The sequence below is a fragment of the Protopterus annectens genome, chromosome 8.part0 (assembly GCF_019279795.1).
Source record: "Protopterus annectens isolate FY-2018-M chromosome 8.part0, PAN1.0, whole genome shotgun sequence".
In the NCBI taxonomy this organism is placed as follows: Eukaryota; Metazoa; Chordata; order Ceratodontiformes; family Protopteridae; genus Protopterus; species Protopterus annectens.
In genome coordinates this window covers 939,338,294-939,348,292 of record NC_056741.1, presented here as the reverse complement: position 1 = coordinate 939,348,292, position 9,999 = coordinate 939,338,294, and positions in this window count along the sequence as shown.

Sequence of the window (9,999 nt, the reverse complement as noted above, 5' to 3'; positions counted from 1 at the left end):
AGTGCTTGCATGTGACAGGCTTGTCTACAGTAACACAATGAAACTACATCTCTCAAATACCTTATCAGTATGTTTAAGAATTAGGTGACTGTCACTAAGCATAAGACAATTATTACATTGCCTCAGGATGCCCATATCCATTAACCTGACTGCAAAGATGCAGCAAAGTCCATATCCATAGATACAGATCCTTATTTCATGATCTACAAGGGGATGGTACATGAGGGTTTTCAGCTGGCTGGCTTAGGTGCAGTAAGAATATAGAATACAAATCAAGAGTAAGACTGAGCTCATGGGGCAGAGTTCCATAATATGCAAACTAGTTGCTCTTTCCTTAACTAAATACAAAAAAAATATAAGAGGACATTTTTTAGCCAAGCTGCACAAAGGCCCTGGAGAGGTTTGAGAAAACTGCAACAAGAAAACCAAGTGAAGTCCCGAGCACACTGCTGTACCAGAGACCAGCAGGAGCCAATGTCTCTCGTCAGAAGAGATGCTGTAACGTTAATCTCAAGGTGGCTCCTATGAAGCAACTTTCAGGCTTTCCAGTCACTGGTATCTCTAGGAATGCTGGGAAATAGTGTCACTCTGCTCCTTCTCTCACTGAGAGCAAAAACAGAAGCAATAATCCCACTCTGATTAATGAGAAGTAGTCCAAAGACTCATCAGTGATTGGTAGCCTAATTCCAGATATTAAAAATTTTAAAATTAAGATGGAAAAAAAGACTTTGTAGTGTGCACTAAGTAAGCAGGATGGTATGAAACAGAAAATAACTCAAACTTTAAAAGTCTAAGCAGGGGGGCCTTCACAGTTGATTTCTCAGTGCCTAGCAGAATGAGCAGATAAGATGAGACTAGGAGGAGCATCTGCAGTCAAATATGTGTGTTTTTATTATTAGCCATATAGGTACCTACAGTTGAATAAACAGATGCTAGGTATGCTGTTGTTCCAGGTCCACAATAATGACTTTTGTATGGAATATCATATCCTTTGGGAAGATGTACATGCAAGGGTTCAATAGCATTGTACTATTTGGCTGGGGGCAACATAATACTACCATCAGTATGGTACCATGGATCATTGCAGGCCATGGAAGGTATGTGTGTACATGTGTCAGTGTGGGCCTGTTGTGTTTGACAGGGACAAAGAAAGAACATGCAGACAAAGACACTGTTATTAACTATACAGGCTAGCAAGCATATTGTACCAGTATGCCAGCAGTAGACAAGACAGCATATGGTGGGTAACAACTGCATTGGAAACTAATATAAACTATGGAACAAAGCTACTGTAATGTACAAATGCCATGGGTTTATTAGTCTCAGTACATCCATAAGCATGCAGTGGACTGATGCATGGCCAATACGATTAAATGCATAGCCTTCATGCCATTGGACCTTCTGCTGTACAGCAATGCTCACTGCATCATGGTGATACAACAGCACTGCACGTCTGCCACCTTGTAGTCATTGGCATGATGTATGAGCATATTGTGCTTGGCATACATTTGCAAATGTGAAATGCTTAGATCCCCTGAACATGTCTGCTGTGTATGTTAGGTTTCATGCCAACAGAAATAAAGAGGCTGTACAATGCAGTATATAGTGGCATCACATCTGGTTGTTAAAGTTAACTCTGCACTATTATTTCAGTGGGTAATATAAAGCTACTATGCTATACAGAACCTGTCTATATAAGTACAGTAATGCTACTCACCCATGCAGCTTTTTAGATATTCCATCCTCCTCCTCCAATATAGGAGCCTATTTCCTCAATCTGCTCAGCAGCTGAAAAGCAACAATAAAAAATACAAGCATCATTAATTAAGTGTCTTACAAGGATACTTTTTCACTATATGGACGATAGCACTGTAGCGACCTACCCTGGATACTTACAGCATATATCAGAGCACTCTTTCTGACCTTTTTTCCAGTTGGCATAAAAGGTTCAGATGGCACCTCTAAAGGTCACTACAGTGATGCCTGCACTGCTTAACAGAACATTAGGGAGCAGCCAAAACAGCCAACACTCTTGCAAGGCTGTACAGAATCCAGTTTATACTGGGCCCCCATAAGAATTTCCCAGAAGGCACTACTAGGAGTCTCTGTACATCATGTACAGAAATATTTTGCCCACTTTACAGCACCACTTGGGAGCCCTGACACTCTTAGTGCCTTCAGAGGCCATAGCCATATCAGGTCATAGTCCAGAAGACTCTCATATCCATAAACATTGCCATTGGAGACACGGTATGCAATAACACTTCTTCAGACTAATAAACAAGTAGAAAGACATGAGTTTAAAAAGAAAGCAAAACCAATCAGCTGCCATATGCAAATCTGATAAAATAATGAAAAGGTACACACACACAAACAATGCAAGAATTGTTATAAATACAAAGGAAACAGTACGAATAAAATCTAAGTCTAAAAACATTAATGTTGAAGCAGTTGTGCTTTCAAGAAAGGTTTAAGGCTATAAACACCATTTAATCCAGGCAGCTTCCCTGCATTCAAGAGCAAGATCCATTTCTGTTCAGCCCTTTCTGTTTTATTAGATGTATCACCCCCTATAATACTAACATCCAAAACATGGAATACAAAGAACTTAAAAGTGTGTTCTGAGCCATGTAAACCAATGGACAGGATTCACGAAGCCTCCGTGTAAGAGTTATAACTCTTACACGGAGGCTGCAGCTAAACGGAGTGATGTCAGCATGCTTTGCATATTCATGAGAGCATGCTGAATCACACCTAAGTCTAACACGGTCCATGTAAGACAGTAGGGGGAGTGTCCATAGGCCGAGCCCTGCAAGCGGACACGCCCGCAGAAGTGTAAAAGTGCCCAAAGTAAACACCCACAACAGAGTCCACGGAAATGTGAATAAACACAACACAACACATGCCCCCACAGACTATGAACATAAAATATATAAATGAACATGTTATATATTTTTTTTAAATTGTAAAAATGTTTAACCGTGAGTGCACTCGTTTGCGCGGGCGTGCCTGTAGCGCAGCTACAGTTAGCAGTCAGTGGGAAAGCAGATAAGAACTAAATATGCAAAATAAGCTAGAAAGCAATAGCGTAGCGGTAGAGATGTTGGCTAAAGAGCAGGCATTCATGGTTCGAGCCCCACAACACCAATTTTTTTTTTTTGCAAAATAAGCAGGAAACAAGTCCCTGACAAATATGTACACATAAACCACAATTTATGTAAAATGTAATGAAATAGCCCATTTATATTGAAGAAATGTGAGGTAACAAAAGAATAAAAAATGCCAGATGTGCTCATAGCTGAGCTACAGTTTAACAGAGTGAGTGCATCTGCCCGTAGATGAGCAGTGGTTTAACTGGTGCAAAATGAGTGCCCGTAGCTGAGCAGTGGTCTAACACGCTAAATCTATGTGCCCCTAACTGAGCTGAGCGTAATATGCGTGCCGATAGCCAAATAAGGCTTAAAGCAGCATACCCCGTTTGCGAGGAGCTGCGCATCGCGCAAACAAGCTAACCGACGGGCAACGTTGAGCAAGCTGTATCAAAACTGCCTTTACACAGACACACCCATCAACATGTCTAGACAGTCATGAAAAATAAAAAACAGTGGCCAGGTTCAAACCCAAGATACTATACACCATAGTTAAGGTACCAAACCACTAAGCCATGACAGCAGTACCAAGAAATGCAATAATAGCTAATATATAGGAATGAATACAAACTGGAGCATGACAATGCAGGTTTACTGAAGTTGATACAATTCCAAAATGGCCAATCACAGATATGTGTGGGAAAAACAGACTATATAAGCCCCATAGGCAGGAATACACAGCATAAACGATTGTAGAACTGACCTGCAGGCAGAATGACAGGAGTAGGAGAGGGTAGTTGCTTTTGAGCACAGAGGTGGGGTGTTGAGGAGTCCAGGTACATGGTCTGGCTCCTAGTCCATAATCATGAGGCCCAACTCATGCAGGGCCAGGTCCTCTGGGGAGCATACAGGGCCGAGGCATGGGACCGGTTGGCTCATGATCTCACCAGTGCCACAGGGATTCCAAGGACTGGTGAGCAGGTCCGTCACCATCATGCGGACCTGAAGAGACACAAGCAGGACCAACTGAACCTTTGGATCCAGGAGGCCCGGCAAACATCCAACGCCCCACTACTGAGTAAGTAACATTTAATTATGTATGTAAAAAATTTAACTAGCTGATATTATGGAGATGTTTATTCCAATATTACTTCATTTATATTACAGCTGCAGGTGTCCGTTCTGCGAACCGCAGAGCCCATGGCGATAGGCTGGTGTGGTTGCGCCACCAGGCAGGTCAGTAATCCAGTACCAGTAACTGTAAAGAAATATAAAAGTATGACAGTCAGCAAAAGAGTTCAGTGTAGTCAGTAAGGAATAAAATCTGCAAGTAACAGTGTGAAAGTGTATGCAAGTATTGCTTGATTACAAAAGTGTGTTTCAGCCTGTAAGTTAAATCGAAAAATGAAACTGTCTGACATATATTCTGAAATAAAAATGCCCTACCTGTAAGAAAATAGTACACAACCTGCAGCAGGCTGAAAAGTATAGCTGCAGAGGATGATGAAATCACATGTGTGAAATATATCCCTGTGGAAATACTGAAACATGACAGAAGTGAGACTGCTGGAAAGGATTGTAATAACTACAGGTAAAACATGTCAATAAAGCCTAGAAGTAAGTACCATCCTGAATAGTAAAATGAAAGCAAGTGAGAGAGTGTGAGAAAGTGTCATGAATCCAGCAATACAGTAGTAATAACCCCTGAATAAAGTACACTGCAGTCAAGACAGAATGAAATGCATGTGAGATTCAAAACCAAACAGCAAAATCTGTTCAAAGTGTTGCTGCATCTGGAATGTGTATCCCAAAATCTGGATATGTTGCTCTCAGTCTGCAATATGCAGATAGGATGATTGTCTGATATACCAGACATCCACACTTGTCTACAGCTATATAAAGCAAATGTAGCAGGATGATGTAGCTGAACAAAGCTAGATATGAATGTGTATGAAGAACCATAAAATGTATATTGATGTTGCAGTAACAGTCCTATCACCAAGTTGATATAGTTATCATATAGGAAACTGTAGTCAGAACAGTAGTGTGTATATAACTGTAGCTATTAGAAATGTACAGCATATGTATTGTTATTTGAAGGTGTTAATATTACTTTCTTTTCCCCACCCTATAACCACATATAACCCATTCCATGTGAAAATGGTATGTGCAATCACAATTAACACCCCTGGACGTTTGTCCTGTTGGGTCATATATATTTGCATGTCCGTTGATGCATCTGCCCTGTTCATACATCCACACCCGATGGCCTGTTGCCATCAATTAACCCTGCATGTTGTTGGACTGTGTATTTCTGTTCAAATTATGCATGTGTTATGCATGCTGTTCAATGGTGTGAATATCTGGGTGTTTGGTTAATGGGAATACTAATGCATGCTGTTACAACTAATTGTGAATGGTATTATATGTCACTAACCCAAACTGTCATGACATAATGCAAAACATAGGACGACAGGGAAGGCGGGTTCCAGCGGACCCACCTCTCCCACCTCAGCTGGCAAGTGCACCTGGCACTAGTGCCGAGTCCGGACCCTCCTCCGGTGGCCCTGTGCCACCTGCGGGTGGAAGCACTGCAGAGGATGGGGCTCGCCCCCCCTCTGCAAGTGTGGCCGGAGGAGAACCACCATTCACCCTCCATAGCGTCCGGAGTGTGGTGCGTAGGGAGATTCGGGACTCTGTTCTCGAACTCCTATGCCAGCTCGAAGCACGGGTGGCGCAACTAACGGGCATGCCTGTTGCCCCGCCTACACAGCCCCCAGCACAGCCCCGTCCTGGGCAGTGAAGGAACAGTGGTAACTGCCTATGGGTGGAGATATCAGTTCCACTGTTGCCATCTGTGGGCTCACGGGCTCTGGATATCCAAACCTCCGTCCCCTTTAATTGTGTAACCCCCCCCACACGTGTCATACACCGCCCCTGTATGCGTCTTGTTTGTCTTGTCTGTTTACCTACCCAACCTACCTCCCCAGCTGTACTGACTTCCTTCACCTGACATAACACTCTCACCTGAAAAAAAAAAAAAAAAGGGCACTCTGTACCCACAAAAAAATTACGCCCCATACATAGCTGCCCATTCAGCACACATGTCTGCTGGACATGGAACCTATCAATTACAATTGGCTGTACAACAAGTATTATTGTTGTCCTGACACCTCTCTCAGGGGTGGAAGGTTTCAAATGTCACACCAAATTACATACATATGCACAGCTGTTGCTGATGAAGAAATGGGCAGCTATGGGCCTTACCTACATCCCTCCTGCACATCCCAAGCTTGTTTCCCTACTGTCTTACCCTCTTTGTGACCCCTTTTTCACCACTTTCCTGTCTCCCCATTTTCTTTTCTTTCAAAGAAAATAGCATGGGTGTGTGCAAGAGTAAGCACATTTAAGCGGTTGTAAGCGGGTGTGCGCTTGTGCTTGTGAGCTAAACGCCAGTGCATGCGTGAGCTCCGCAAACCAGCGCTAACCCAGTTACAACTGCTTAAAAGTGCCTTAGTCACTTTGATTGACAGGTCTTGTAGTCAGTTCAGAAGCAAAATAAAATCCCACTGGCAGTCCCAAACCCAGGACCTTGGAAACAGTAGTTTGCATGACTTACCACTAAGCCATGAATCTTATACAAGAACATTGTGCTAAAATAAATATATCATGTAATAGTAGGAATGAATGTAAAGGGAATATAGATGTGTAGTACACAAAGCATGCCATTTAGAATTACTATCAAAACTAGTGGATTTCCATAATAGTAGTGTGTGAACAGAAATAGCCATGCTAGTTGGTGGCTTGTAGGTAATAATGTCACTATAGCACCTTGCAAGCCACACACATACTCACAGCAGGATAATCACTGCCCATACCCCACAACCTCTTACAGGAACACATCTGGACCAAGTAATAAAATATGTGGAGCAAAGGCCCAAAACCAGGGACACATTACAAATAATGTTACAACAAATGCAGACAGTTCAGAGAGTAACAGCGTCTGCATTTTGTGGGATGTTTGGAAGGGTATGAAGTCTGAAACTTTAATGTTTCACACTATAGTCCAACCTGAGCCCAGAGTGATTTGCCAGAAAAAGCTGTGCATGAGATATTGACCAAAATATGAGGCAGTAATGTGGACAACCTGCAAATAATTGTACACATGAGAGGTCTGACAACACCATATTTTAATAGTTAAGAGCCTAGACATACCAACAGTGAATGACTTACAGGTATGCCCCACAGACTCCATGTGAAATGTACAAACAGTAGGCAGAAAGGTGTAACAACACATGCAATGGTAACTATGGAGTCCTGAAAGTATCCACCACTTGCATGGCAGAATAAGGGTAGTAATACATATGCTCATGCTAACCCACAGTCACAACTGCAGCATACCAGACAATTTAATGGGTGTACCCCACTGACATGTACCATTCCATGAGGCAGATAGCAGATGAACCTGAGAGTCTCTGGGGCCTGCTCAGCAGCATACTCAAATACCCTAATAGATGTCAAGGCCCACACCATGGCCAGACCACACAGCATGCTATAACACCCTAGCAGATATAGCAAGCATTCCAAGGTGTGAATGTACATGGAAAATAGGAAAGCTACAGCAGCACACTACAGTCAGGACACCTAGCAGGCATACAAGTAGTGACTATAAAGGGCAAATATTGAAGCCTTAGGAACAAAGTGCAAACAAAAGTGAAAGGAAAGCACATACACACACATTAACAGTAGTAGTAGTTGTAGGTGTCAGTGTACATACACAGTTAGTACAGGAAACTGGAGAAATGTATGGAGGAATGTTAATCTACAACACAGCTAGAAATTTGAGAGAGATACCAACCTTTACACTCACAGAACATTGTCCACAGCATACCAGCATGGTCCCTGCCCTTAAAATCTGAAAGGGCTACGTCTATCTCACATACGTTTTTATAGCACTGTTCTGAAGTCACAGTGAGAACTGCAATCAGTACACAACTGGCTGCATGCAATTAGCAAATGCTGGCTAACAATTGGTGCAGAGGCCATCACATGGGCATATGCAGATACCTACAAAAGTATGCTGTACTCCCAGTCCACACATGCAATACGTTCATTGCACCCTGAGAAGGACGTGAGAGACAGACAGACAGAGAGAGAGAGACAGACAGAGACAGAGACAGAGAAACTTGCAATTAAGCAGACACAATCAAATTGTTCAGCAACAGCCACCTGAAAGCTGACAACTGGGAAGTGGAGCAGCAGGACAGAGAACCAGACAGCAACACAAGCAGCTGTGACAAACACAGGTAATGTAAAGTAATACTATAAAGGTCTACATACTGTGAACCCTCCATATGTGTCATTGGTCTGTATCCATATGTATATGAAGATGTGTAAAGGGCAGGGGACATACAGCAACTATCAGTGAAGGCTGTACATACATTTGTATGTGAGAGCATCTATGTGCACATATCAATGTTGGTTGATTGTAGGTTGTAGTGCCATGTACAAAGTAGGTTTCACAGTTATGTATGTTTAGCAGTATGTTAGTGTGTGTATACAGTATGGTAGACAAACATGTTGATATACCTGTCTATCATATGGATACGTATGTATGTATGACATGCATATATGTATACATACATAGAGAGAGAGATGTAGGAATACATAGACAGATGTAGATAGAATATTGTACAAACATATATATGTAATGCACACATACAGATATAGATATATGTAGATACATATACATAGACAGACTGATCTGACTATCTACAGGTATGACTGTATATGACGACCTTCAACACACCCTGTCCCACCTCCTCTGTCACTCTCACCCCCTCTGTGCCCCCCCTCTCCACATCTATAGCAATATATGTACATTGATATATATATATATATATGTGTATATGTATACAGACATATATATATATATATATATATATATATATATATATATATATATATATACATATAGATATATCTATATACATACATATATATATATATATATAGAGAGAGAGAGAGAGAGAGATGTATATAAGTTCTGAGTGAGGCACATGTGTACAGATGTATTGCAACAGGTGCCTGGTGACAAAGGCATGGAGTGAACACCAGTGTCAAAACCGGAGTACCATACCACATTCCAAATCACCTACACCAGTAACCACCAGATATGTGATTGGCTGCCCACCACTGCATGTGTCAGGGGTGAACAGGGTCATAAATGTGTACAATAGTGGCCCCAATGATATTCACAGTGGCACACTTTCCCTGGAATACCTGCACATGGTATGTGTCAGCGAACATGGTGTGTCAGCTATGGACATGTAGGTCGGTGTACCCCTCCACACCACATAATGGATGCCATGGTATGGACCTCACATGACAGCTACAGATATGGAGAAGGACACAATGACATGTACAACACTGTGACAATGCACTCAAACACATTACCAATGCACAGTGACTGACAACACCACAGAGTACACATATACTACCCACATAGAGGTTACCACTCCCGGATTTACATATGTAAGTCACACCCACGACAGATGTCCAACAACCATAGTAACACCTCACACCATCCACAACCTAAATGACTGCTGTGTGTCGTCTGTGCCACTGCAATAGAGTGCACATGTGGAGGTAAAAGTTCCTACCCACAGATAAGTCATACCCTGCAATAAACCACACAGTGTTAAGAAGCAAGACTCCCCATGAGTACATGTCACACATACCCCTGCTGAATGTTAGTCAGATAGGTAATATGCCATATGAGTCACCCTGTGTAACTGTGTGACAGCAGCAGGTACCATCACACCACATGAGTCACAATGGTCAGAGTAGCAGAACAGTACGCTGCTGTAGTCCCAGGGGCAATAGCATATTGTATAGTATTGTATTGTAA